Genomic DNA, 12751 nt, shown 5'->3' with positions numbered 1-12751 from the left:
GGCCAATTTACAATTTTAACTTAGTTGATATAACCAAATTACCGTGTTACCCCCATCGACGCAGCACCACAGTTTCTTTAGAAACTTTCAGCCTTTATTCATTTATTTTTGAGATTATTCCTCTATGCAGAAAGAGTTTTTGTTAGCCAAGTTTCACTGATGAAGTACATTGTGATGTAGTTTCAGAGGATATAAAGCCCCGGCCAAACGAGAAATGTTGCGCCACGCAACAAGACGCAGCATTGTTGGGTCGCCCAACATGTTATCATGGAAGAGGGTGGCCAAACGATATCCAACAACACGCAACATTTTCGTGAATCCGCATTGTGGGCACGAATTTTGAGTGTGCGATACGCATGCGTTAGCGCAACATGTTGCGTTGACTTGGCCAAACGAAAAAATTTCACGCATTGTGGACACGAACAAAGGAAATGTTGGCTCTTGTTGCGAAGAAAGTTTGACCGTCGTCCAATTTTATCTAACAAGTGCCAACACGTCGCAACAACTCGCAACAGGGTGGCCAAACGAGAAAATGTTGGGTGACCCAACAATGTTGCGTCTTGTTGCGAGGCGCAACATTTCTCGTCTGGCCGGGGCTTAAGAAAAACAAACGTTTGGAAAGAAGCCTATAGAGATGTGAAAAAAAGTAACGTTTGTTTGGTCCGTGTGAGGCTTGAACTCACGACCTTGGCGTTATCAGCACCACGCTCTGCCGACTGAGCTAACGGACCTGACATGCCTTTAATCAAAATTTTTATTAGCATTACTCTTATTCTTGTCAGATCTATTCCTTATAAATGATTTAAAAATGAGAGAAAAATGAAATGTGGCAACAAATATCAAAGAGAAACAAACACCATAATCCAGGGAAGTAAGAAGCCAAGAAAGCTACTCGCCAGCTATTCTTATAATGTCTGAGGTGCATCGTTTCATCATTAACGCATCTTTCCTTTTCGACCATTTCCCTAAAAGTTTATGACAAACATTGATTTAGTTCAAAACCCAATTTTACTGAGAACTTAAATGTTTCTTGCAAGGCTCGAGTATGTGAACATCGGAATGTGGGTCGGATATAGGTACCACTACATGACTACAGAGAGCAAAATGAGGGACAGGATAGCTTAAGGACGAAAGGAAACTCCAAGAATATTTTTTTTGGTGTATGTTGACACTGAGAGTCAAATACAGACCCAACACAATCAAAAGGTCTTGATCCTCCTTTTCGAAGTGCATTTACGAGGAAAACATATTGGAATATAAGTAGTTAATAAGAAACTCTCTTTTCAATTTTGAACAATAAGCTCAGTAGTTTTTTTTTATGTTTAAGGTGGACGGCCGGGCCCCCGATGAAGGGAGGTGCAGTGCCCGCCGACCTACATGTCCAATCCCGACCCATGGCTGGCGTGCAATGCCTTAGGGTTGGGGTCCACCAGAAATGAGGGTCACCAGATGCCAAACTCGCTGGGGAATCGAACCCCACCTCACCTAAAAATTACACACACACTCCAAAAATTAAACACACTCACTCCCCTACATAGACTAATTAAACTAATTGTATTTTGTTTTCATGGTTTTAGGCTTAATTATTAACGTTTAAGAAGGAAACGTTTGATTAAAGAAAGCCAATGCAGCCTCGATCTCTTTATCCATCAACCCACTAAAACGGGGATCTAAAGTCCACATCCCATAAGTTTTTCGCTGACTGGGCGGTTTGCGATAGTCAACACAAATCTCCCACATAATTTCAATCTGTTCCTTGGAACAGTGAAACAGTTCAAGAAGTTGACGGAGGACGCTCGCGTCACCACTACGAATGGCACTCTCGGGAGGTATTTTAGTACTGCTGGCCTCCATAGCTGCTACAATCGCACCCATGGGAAGGGCATGTACCTTCTTGGCTGAATTCTTAAAGGCTACAGAAGGTGCCGAAGGGGCAAGAATGTCCCTCCGAGTCGGCCGTTTGACAGTGGACTCATCTGTGGACATTTTCTGGTCTGCAAAACTGACGGGTGGCTCCACAGCAGGACTAGCAAAGTCCTCATCTGCCGGAATGATAGCTGGGTCCGGTACATCGTCACCGTTGACATTCGGTAAGGAGGCAAACCGATCCTCGCTCGCCTCAGAACCCGAGAGCGAGCAAACCTCCTCGTCACCACCAGTTATCTCATCTTGCTGAGTGTCAGACTCGGCAACAGTGACCGCAGGTAACTCCACTACCTCGGCTAGAGTACCCACGGCCACCTTACAATTCCTGGCAAAATGCCCTTCCTGCTGGCAACGAAAACATTTGCCCTTTAAAGGACACGCAGCTGACTTGTGGCCTACCTTACGGCAAATCACACACTGAAGGGGTTGCCCCCTATACCACGCTTTCCAGCGTACTTCCCGAATGGAGATAAAAGGCGGAATATCCTTCTGTACCACCATCTAAACAACACGAGACCCGGTAGAAACTGAAGGCCTACCGGGCCAAACCTGGTTAAAGACAGACTTGACAGTGCCGTAGGCGGACAAAGCCGCGCTAATGGCCACATTGGATCCCCCAAAGGGGAACCACGAAATTACAACAGTAGTGAGTTGGGTGGAGGAGGAGGGGGCTTTACCACCCTACTCTCAACGTCGCCCAACTTGACCACACCCAGCTCCTCAAAAAAAAGTTTTGCCAGTTCCCCGTTCTTCACAAAAGTGACCCTGGCAACACGATCGGGGTACGCCTGCACTGCGGCCACCTGATGATCGGACTCACGGTCAAATAACTCCAACAACAGTTTGACTGCTTCTGGGAAAAGCATCCCCTTAGGGAGCCCCCCACAGTCAACATCAATGGTCCTCGTAAAGGACACAACCATGTTCAGGTTCAGCCCCAACCCAAAGACGAGTCTAAGGGATGGGTGAGCAACCAAAAAAGACAAAAAAAAAACCGCCTGCCCAAGAGGAAAAGCCACAAGTTTTCCCTCCCGGCAGGTACTCACTTAACTGACAAAGACCTAAGAAATTGGCCGACCAACAACCAAAACTCCAAACTACAAGGGAAAGGAGCCGATCCCTTACCTAGGCAAAGCAAAAAGCCCGTGTCAGGTAAGTATCAGCTCAGTAGTGGTGACTTACTGTATTATTCCATTATGAGTTTCCAAAAAGAAGCCCACCACTATATGGAGAATCCGGGTGTCGATCCCGGTACCTCCCGCATGCTAAGCGGGCGCTCTACCATTTGAGCTAATTCCCCAGCTCGTTTAACATTAGTTTTACTAGTGTAATATAACATATTGTCTGTGCTTAAAAAAACTCTCTTACTTTTGATGATCGCTTCTGTTTTTAGTACAATGTGTCATTGTTCAACTGTATGGGCCAACACATGTCAAAGAAATATAAAGAAGCTTCAGCTAGTGCAAAACTTCGCTGCCCGTATTGTATTAGGTCTTGAGAAATTTGACCATATCTCCCAAGGCATAAAATCTCTTAATTGGCTCACTGTTAAGGAGAGACTTTATTTCAACGATGCTGTAATGTTATTTAAATGTGTAAATAACTTAGTTCCTGAGTATCTGGCTAACACGTTTGTCCCACGATCTCGTATTCATAGTAGGGTAACCAGGTCATGTAATCTGCTCCACATCCCACGATGCCGTCTTTTCTCTGGGCAACGTGCATTCACGTATCGCAGATGCAAATTGTGGAATAACCTCCCTAAAGACTTAAAAGCAGCTGAGAATGTAAATGCCCTTAAGCTCCGCCTACTGAATGCGCTCCTTAGTGGAAATGTTGCGCACAGATGAATCGTTTCAATCTTCTATTCTTGTCTAATTTTTGTATTAGTTCACTAGTGTTTTTAACGTTTACTGGCCTTTTGTATTTATATTGTATTAGCTTTAGATTTACTTATATAAATTTTTAGGCTAATATAATGTTACTATAATTTTACAATAATTTAATGTAGGCTTTGTAACTGAAAAACCCTGCTTGGGAGTTGCAATAAACGTATGTATGTGTGTTATTGATATTTTTTTGACCTTTGTAACGTTATAGTTTTGTACCCTGAGCAACATTTGATCTTGTCGTCCAGTCTTTCGGGTGGGAGTAGTCCAGTATCCGGATGAGAGTAGTCCTGAGAATGGCTGTGGTTGGTTAGTAGTAACAGACGTTTCGTCAACCTTAGCGGAAGTCATCGTCACAGTAGTTGTTGTCAGTTGAGTGTTGTACGTCCGATTTATGTGGACACAAAGGTTTACAGAGAATTCCAGATTGCCTCTTTTGCTGTGATGAGAGTTTACTATGAAACAAAATTGACAGCCGGAAACCGACCCATACTGACAAATTACTCTGCAAGTCCTCCTACAAGCCGTGGGAAGCATGCAACTACTTTGCAACACGACCGGCAGCCTGTTCGATTAAAACAATTACTTCGACTGTCTCCAAGAATAACTGCAACGATGACTTCATTCGCCATAGCGCCTAACGACCCACTGCAACTACTGAAACAAACGACAGGACGACGCTTGCGACTTCAGTGACTATATGCTGTACACAAGAGCATGTCTGAAAAATATCATGGATTCCACGCATAGATCACCAGATCATTAAATTTACCAACTAACTTCAAAGACAAGGAGAAACTGATCAAAGATAACGAGATATTGACAAGATCGATTACTCCGACTGTAGAACATCCTGCATCAGAGAGAATGGTGTGAATCTGAACTCGAGACTGACCGAAAAGAAACGATCAACGAGAAGTGGGGCATGATGTCAACAATCACATTGCTGATCATGACTGATCAGCAACTCACCCAATTCTCAGCCTACAGTATTAACTACGTTCAATGACTGGAAAAAACCTGGAAGGCTGGTTCCCTAGCTTAGCACAGACTCATCTAAACAGACGTCATCAAGTACCGACACCACACAAACTACGTTTTCACGACATTTAGACAACGAAGATTATCACAAGCAATTTATGCTATCAGAGTCTTTCAGCCTTCGATAACAAGAAAACAACTCTCCACTCGGCTCTGTTTATTTTACTTTTGTTAAGGTTGTCGAAGGGTCATTTACTGTAAACGACAACAGTCCTTCCTAATAGATCTGTAACATTAGCGACGAAGCGCGCGTGCGCTATATGATCTATATTGGTGGAGATTTTGTGTACCCTCCTCCTCAGGGAATATTACCCTAGCTCATTGACCAGTCAGGGCGGAGCTGGCAGAACGAAGGCTGCAAAAGAGTTATTGTTAGTGCTATTGTTTCGTTTCATCACACATCTACGCGAGTTTTAAAAGCTGGCTATTCAAAATGCTTGAGCTTTCCAAAGGCTGTTTGCGCCTGAATTTCTGCCATAGTTAATTGCATACCAAAACCTTGTTGAAAACTGTAAAATCAACATACATGTCACGTCGTTCCAAATGTATCACAAACTTACGAACGGCGATTTTTCCCAGCTAAGGAACTGATTATCCAAAGAGTTCAGCCTCTCGATTTCTTAGAAAACACTTCAAGTGTCTAGCCCATGGAAACCTACCGTCTACTAACAGTGTATCCATAGCATATTCCTTTCATGAAAGAGAAACATCTCCTTTTTTGGTCCGCACTTCACTTTGCCGACTGACAGAGTTTATGGAGTTGTCAGGCTACACCATATAATATGAATAAAGGCTGATAGTTTCTAAAGAAACTGTTTTGGGCTGCGTCGGTGGAGGTAACAAAATAATTTGGATATATAAACAAAGTTGAAATGGTAAATTGGCCACCGTAACGATTACAAAAGCTGACGTTTCGAGCGTTAGCCCTTCGTCGGGGCGAATAGAGGAATTGTGGGTTGTGTGTGCTTTTAAAGGCAGAAAATGGAGCTACGTTATTGGTGGGAACATGGCAACGAGAAAAATTATATACACCATATAATAACTTTTAAGTCTCAGAGGCTGGATAAAGACAAAAAACGTCATTGATCTCGACGGACTCATGAAGATGCTGGCGGAAACTCCCAGTGAGGAATTTTATGATAAAAGCCATTACCGTTCTTTCGGACAATGAATATGATCTAAATGTGTTCTCAGTTGTGATCTTTCCGAAGTTCATTTGGTGAAATGTAGAGCCATCTCTAAACGTACCTAAAGCCACGTGACGTCTGGGTTACAATGGTACTCGAGTTTTCTCTACTTTGCTATAGTTTTGTTCCTGCCTTGAGAAAATTGCTCTTTATCATTCTATCATAGATGGCAGCTCAAACTAAAAGTAAAAAAAAGGTGTATAATCCAATACCTCCGACGGGACTCGAAGCCTGAAATCTTCAACTACGCTCCATTCACAGGTAGAGTCTGTGGTATCCATTACGCTACAGAGGCCACTGTATGTAAAGACACAGAGTTTAAACATGATTTTCTCGGTCGGTAGTGGATTATCATTTTCTATACGGTCATTTCTGTTTAGCGATTGGTTCATTATCATTTGTTATAATATTAATCTGCTGGTGCTGTAATAGCACCGGCTCAACGAACTGTGAGAACATTAGACCACGGTGCGGTCTCTTACTCTGAGGACCAATAGATTGCCTTTGTCATTTTACTTCAACACACTGCTGTTTTATATATTGAAACGTTTCGTATCAACAAAAAAGTTAGTATATGTATATACGTATTTCTTATATATTTATTTGTTTATTTTGTCTTTTAATTTAATTTTTTGGGGTCGTTAATCAGACAACTTTAATAGGTTATTGCGCCGTCTCCCTCTTTAAATAAAGCTATTCATTTATTCAGTCATTCATTCGATGACTTGTCTTTGAACATTTGAGCGATTCCCGTCGTTCGAAAGGATCCCAACTGAAGACATTTAGATCATGTGAAGTGTTCCAAAAACCGTAAATAGCTTTAATCATAAAACACCTCATTGGGAGTTTCGCCAGCATATTCACGAGTATGTTGCAAATGTAGTATATATGAGTTATTAACCAAGCTTGTTCGGTCAAGATGGCTGGATATTGGCCGAGTTCTTTTTTTTGCATTTTTATGGACCGAGACGAAATACAGGTCCATAAAAATGCAAAAAGGAATTAGGCTAATATCCAGCCATCTTGACCGAACAAGCTTGGTTAATAAAGGATTGATTATATTGAAATAAGATTTCGCTGGATATTGGCCGAGTTCTTTTTTTTGCATTTTTATGGACCGAGACGAAATACAGGTCCATAAAAATGCAAAAAGGAATTAGGCTAATATCCAGCCATCTTGACCGAACAAGCTTGGTTAATAAAGGATTGATTATATTGAAATAAGATTTCGCTTTATTAAGAATCAAGAACGGCTTGTTTACTTCGAGAGCCGCTAAAGAAGGGCAAGATGGGCCATCTTGCCCACTCGGGATTGCCCACTTTGATACCGCGCATGACAAAAATTAAATTAGAGCTACTTTCGTAATTCCTGGACAATGTAGGCGATGGAAACGCAAAAAGCGGCAGAAGATATGTAAAAAAAAAAAGAGAGTTTCTCGTGCTACAAACACAGTTGGCTTTCTTTCGGTCAGTTTAAGTGACTCAGTACTAAGTTATAATGAGAGAACCTGCTTTCCAGCACCAGTCGTTGAAAGTAGTTAGTGCTGTAAGCTAAGCATCGCGTGAGTGAATGATGTTCAACGATGTGAACCATTTTACGTCTATCATTTCTGTTCAATCTTGCGTTCAGATTCATACCATTCTCTACAATATAGGAAGTTCTATATTGGAGAAATTGATCTTGTAAACTTCCTCTTGTTTGTTGATCAGTTTGTCCTTGTCTTTGATGTTATTTAGTAGATGATATGACTTGATGATCTGTGAATGGGAGATGTGTGTATCATAATTTTGCAATTGTAGGACCCGCGATGTGTTTCAGACATGGCCTTGTGTACAGTATGGATACTGTGGTAGTAAGGGGAATTAGCTCAAATGGTAGAGCGCCCGCTTTGCATGCGGGAGGTATCGGGATCGATACCCGGATTCTCCATCTGGCGATTCGAGTGTTTTTTTTTCTATTAGTCTAATAGTTTTTGGGATATTACAGTTAGTCACCACTAGTTTATGCTTATAAAAGGAGAGAGTTTCGTAGTTCCAGGTTGCATTGGAGCCTACGATAGGTTTTTCTTTACGGTTACTTTTTTCCGATTTTGACGGCTGACGGTTAAATATTTGGATCTTTGACGGCTGACGGTTGAATTTTTTGTCTGAAAGTGACCAGGAGAGTATTTCTTCAATGAGTTTAAGTTAATATTAAGATTTTAAATTTTGACGAAAAATAACCTTTATTGAATCCAACATGAAAGTGTATAAAAAATTTTAAAAAATCTTGCAAGTTACAATTCTCCTTTTAAGGAAAAATATCACTAACCTAAACTACATAATTAAATGGCTATAAATAATGAAATTATAATGTGCTGTTTAGGTAGTCTATATCTTACTTTAAGTCTCTTGACAAAGGAAATGCAAAGTCTTCAAAAGTTCAACGAAAAAGAATAATAAGAAAATGTACTTTAAAAATAATAAAAATAATCTCTGACTGATGAGTTTAATGAAGTCTTGCGCGACCCTTCTCTACTTCCAGATCCCCGTCTTTAGTGTTTAAGTTCCTCCTTCTCGGGGTTCTAGATCCCCTTAGACATAAGAGCGCGTTCCGCAAAATTGCAAAGGACACTTTCGCTCTAACCCATGAAATTGTTGTGGCGCAGCTCTCTTCCTTTTTTACAGATAATAGCTCGGCTAATCTTGAGTGGTACCTCAGGCATTCGTTAGCCATCCCCCGCGTCGTTGTAACTACCAGTGGGGTGAAAGTGCCTTGCTCTACTTCTGTTACACGGGAGTTGTATTTTCGCTTCTTTTCATTTTCATGAATCCTGTAAATCTGCTTGGGGCTAAGATCTCTGTATGATTCTGCATTGGGATGACAAACCCTTATATCGAAAAAAGCAGCCCTCTGTCGCTCCCAGAAACCCCTACAGTGGATGTCGAGGCGTGCGTCAGGGGCTGGATTAGTCCCTCTGGGAAATTCTTCGCCTGTAATAGGTTATAAAGCCGGTTCCACCTGCACATCGTAACAAACCATGTCGAGCAGCTCGGCCTGTAGATCGCGTATTTAATTGTGACGCTGAAAGACGAAGCCTCCACGCTGGCTGATCATCGCGTGATCCACTGTAAACAAGCTCCCACAAACGTATACTAATGGATTTTCGGGTACTGGCCAATCATATCGACATATTGAAGCCTCACAGCGTCCCGAAATTCCCGCTTGTTGAGATAAAAATCCATGTCTTTGAGAGGAATAACTGTAAGCCAGTTGGATCCTTTTTCACAGGCCTGGTCTACGGCTCTCTGTCTTGTCTGGTAATAAGGGCTTCACCTCCTCGAGCTTTTCTTTTAGTCTATCATCCTTTTCTTTCTGGGTGACGTATACTAGTCGTTGTACCTCGGCCTCCTCTGGGGTCTCGTGGGATTGCGCCTCTATTTTGCTTACAAGTGGAGCGCTTACCCTAACAGACGCTGAATACTCCGCATCTGCAGTATCAGATGGATTAATGAGCCCAAGGCCTCCCATACGCACCGGTAATGCTACCAGACCACGCTCTTCCTCAGAACAGTTACGTTCTTTGAGCGACGGTATAAGTACATCTGAGATTGCATGCTCTAAAGGCTGCAGTAGGTTTTCAATATCCGGCAGTGTTCTCATAAAGTACGTCCACCATTGTCGGAGCCCAAATGTGAATGCGGCGTAACTAGCTTCTGGCTGAGATCTTGCAAACTCCGCCAACCTCGTCACTTCTTTCACCCACTCTTCTACCTTGCTACCCACATATTGCTTAAGATAAGACCGAGAGCCCAGTGCAGCGCCAAGGTGTTTGCGTCCCTCGGTGGTGATACCAGTCCCTGCAAAAATTTCCTTGCGTGGCCTTCCTTTTCCGGCTTAACAACAAGCCAACATTTCTTGGAGTTAGGATAGTATCCAAGGTTAATATCCAAGTTAATATTAAGATTAATATTAATTTAATAAAGTAAGTTAATATTAAGAGGAAAGTTAATCTTTTAGACTGACTCCCCATGCTGGATTCGTGAGAGCGGTTATCTACACCTGTTACATTTGGCGATCAATAACACTATATTCGAGAGCGCCTTCATATCGCGGCAGCTCGTTGAAGTTTTACTCAGGCTTATTGCTTTCTCTGAGTTGTTGTAGCCCATCCTGATGACATTGCTAAGCCTCCGAAGTAAACTTTTCGCTAGTGACTTTGTCGAACGGCGGGAATAACGTTGCGCGGGGTGGCCACTGACAAGAATCAATGATTTATCAAAGAGGTTAGCCTTTCATTTTATAAATATCAACTATCAAATTAGGTATCAAAATATTTTCAACTGTTAGTTTAGGAAAAAATCAGTGAATAGGACCATAAAGTGAGTATATAAATAGCAAAGTGGAGACTGATTTACCAGTTTAACGATGCTTTAACACCTTTTATTGTACGCGGTTTTTCCTTCATTGACGGCCATCGGTCGAACAATGATGAAATAATGTACCTCAGACACTACAACGATAGCTGGGCAGTCGCTTTCTTGGATTAGGGTGTTCCCTTTCCCTTTTCTCTCTCTTTCTAACTTATAAAATACGGACTGCAGACTGCACACCAGGGGTAAAGTGCAGACTGAGTGTAAAATAAAATATTAATAATAAAAAACGAGTCATGAGGATGAAATAAAGAATGTTCGTACTTGTAAAATAATGTCACGTCAGGACTCAGGAAACATACTTAGGCCGCTTCACGCAGTAAACTCACATGGTCCTCAACTCACATGGCCCTAGAAACGTTGAGTTTTGGCATCTCCTCTATCAAAATGGTCATAGTAACAATTATTTGAGAAGGCGAAATGTTATAATTTTTCGTGTTTGGATAGCCCAGTGTCACCTTTCAGCAAATATCAATTCACAAACCTCTTGATACATTGAAGTCGAGTACAAAGACTGAATGTCTTTCACAAACTATGCTCGATACCTAAAATTTTACCTTGCCTTGTTGTTGTCCTGTCGTGTTTTGCTTGCCTTGTCTTCCGAACAATCCCAAGGCCATATGAAGAATATAAACGCTGAAAGAGTTACTCGGTCCCAGACCTAATCGCGTCAGCACAATTCAAAATGGCCCACACGTAAACAAAGGTAAGATGCGTAGAATATATTATGATTAGTTTGGGCGCTGGTGGGAAACTTGGTTCAAGAAAATGGGGAGTTCAAGAACTCGAGGTTGATAATAAGCTTGACTAAGGCGAATAAACGCCTTTTGGTTTGAGTTTTCGGGATTTTGAAAAAAAATTACGGGTACGCGTAGGAACACTCCCAAGTCTTGATTTTTATTGTGGATATTTTATTTAACCCTCAGTCTGCATTTTAACCCTGGTCTGCAGTCTGCATTTTACCCTCGGTCTGCAGTCTGCGTTTTACACCGACCGATTTTGCTTTGTTCTCTCAACATTTATGTTTCTTGTTACATAGTTGGTACATAGTTCAATTAATGGATAGGGGAGAAATTGCCGTTGTTTGAAATTCGTCAAAGCTACAGTTATCTGTTGTCATCAGCTGTTCTCTTGGGTTTTTATCATTGACGATTGACAGGTCGCAGTTTTTTCCTTAGAGTATGGGAAGACAATATAAGGACATAAGCTGATATTCTCTCACTAGAGGATGTCTGCTCACTATGGTGCAGCCGTAGTTGACGCAGGTTTCACAGTAACCAAACATGTTAATGTAAATTATAAGGAACGTGAACCTTGATATGGGCCACCGGAAAAATCGCATGGCAGCAATTGATGACTGTTGATTGGAACTGTTCTCTTTACGTTTTGCTTTATTTCGCCCATCAACTAATGTGGACATTGCGGTGTCTGTACACTATAACCCAACTCAGTCACAAGAAATATTAACGTTCCGATCATTCCTATAGATAAGTGAATTTCTTTGGCATTGTCTAAGAGAATCAAGGTTCAAAATCTCTACTCTATTCAAGACAGAAGGAGCCTGTCCGGGAGTCGAACCCGAGACTCCTCGCACCCTAAACGAGAATCATGCTACTACACCAACAGGCCATATTGATGCTAATGTTGAACTTTTTTATATGTGAATTTCTTTTTATGAGTAGCAGGTATCAAGTCTGTTGTCTGAAGATCACTTTGAGCTACCTTTGCCCAGTTTTAAAGCGAGTGATGTTTTCTAGATATAATCGTTAAAGTTGCCTTAACCTGCCTTCCTAAGACTGTCCATCTAAAAACTCTCAGTTTAGGCAATCTTTGATATTTAAGGTTGTTGTCGTTTATCGTGGTATAGTACAAGCGCACTGGTTGATAAGAACGAGGAAGTTATTCAATTAGTGGGCAACATTACAAGGCTGGTATACTTATAAGTTTGGATGCGATCGAACTGGCCCCTCGCCTATACCTGTACCATCTGGGAAGTTTGACTCCAGCTTAGTCTTTAAAACTTCGAAAACTAGTATCTCATTGATTCTGACAGATTGTGTTTGTACATAATTAGTTTTCTTCCAATTTTCGTCACGTCTGGGTAAATTAAACGCATAGTTAGAGGTATGAAACACCTGCGACCTATTTTTGAGATTATTCATCTATGCAGAAAGAGAACTTTTGTTAGCCAAGTGCCATTGACGAAGAACATTGTGATGTAGTTTCAGAGAATGTAAGAAAAACAGAGGTTTGGAAAAGAAGCATATAGATATGTGAAAAAAAGTTAGATTTATT

At 41.5% G+C, this 12751-nt stretch overlaps 2 non-coding genes across 2 annotated transcripts; both read right to left on the bottom strand.

Annotated features, from left to right (window-relative positions):
- Positions 1-658: 658 nt before the first annotated feature.
- On the bottom strand, positions 659-731 carry Trnai-gau (transfer RNA isoleucine (anticodon GAU)). The gene has a single exon. It is a non-coding gene; the product is annotated as a tRNA-Ile (tRNA).
- Positions 732-3153: 2422 nt separating this feature from the next.
- Trnaa-agc (transfer RNA alanine (anticodon AGC)) lies at positions 3154-3226 on the bottom strand. Its single transcript has one exon. It is a non-coding gene; the product is annotated as a tRNA-Ala (tRNA).
- Positions 3227-12751: the final 9525 nt, after the last annotated feature.

Source organism: Stylophora pistillata, chromosome 9, assembly GCF_964205215.1.
Source record: "Stylophora pistillata chromosome 9, jaStyPist1.2, whole genome shotgun sequence".
Classification (NCBI taxonomy): Eukaryota; Metazoa; Cnidaria; class Anthozoa; order Scleractinia; family Pocilloporidae; genus Stylophora; species Stylophora pistillata.
This window is presented reverse-complemented; position numbering and strand designations above follow the sequence as displayed.